Source organism: Micrasema longulum, unplaced genomic scaffold (genome assembly GCF_059751315.1).
Source record: "Micrasema longulum isolate JH-2025_06_02 unplaced genomic scaffold, ASM5975131v1 h1tg001364l, whole genome shotgun sequence".
Classification (NCBI taxonomy): Eukaryota; Metazoa; Arthropoda; class Insecta; order Trichoptera; family Brachycentridae; genus Micrasema; species Micrasema longulum.
Window position 1 is genome coordinate 32,493 of NW_028278550.1, and position 526 is coordinate 33,018.

Consider the following 526-nt stretch of genomic DNA (forward strand, 5'->3'; position numbering starts at 1 on the left):
GATTACTATATCTGTCTCTGTTTTACTTGTGCCCAAAACCTTTTTGTGAGAGCGAATGCAAGATATATACATAATTTCTACAATTTCCAAACACAACAAACAATATTCCACAATGTGTAAGATAAAGTAATCGCTTTTCGCCGGTTCGTGGCGTTCAATCAATAAATTTTGAAACAAGAAATATAGATGTCGCTGATATCAAATGCAAAGAATGATGCAAGTTTATTTACACGGTACATCATTTTGTTCATAGATGGCGTGCTTTACTCCAAGCGTGTTCGATTGGCACGAAGTTACCAACATACAGAAAATACAATTTGTTATCTGACGTAAAGCACGTTCATCGAAACTGGATAATCCGGACATCTTATGTAGTCGTGCGGACCGCGTTAAATTACAATTATTATAAAGCCTCAAGCCTCAAGCCTCAATTACACAAATGGACAAAATATTAAGTTTATGTTTTAAGTAAAATAAAGACATTTAGTTAAAATAAGATACCCAATGTTGTTTTTAAAAATAATAA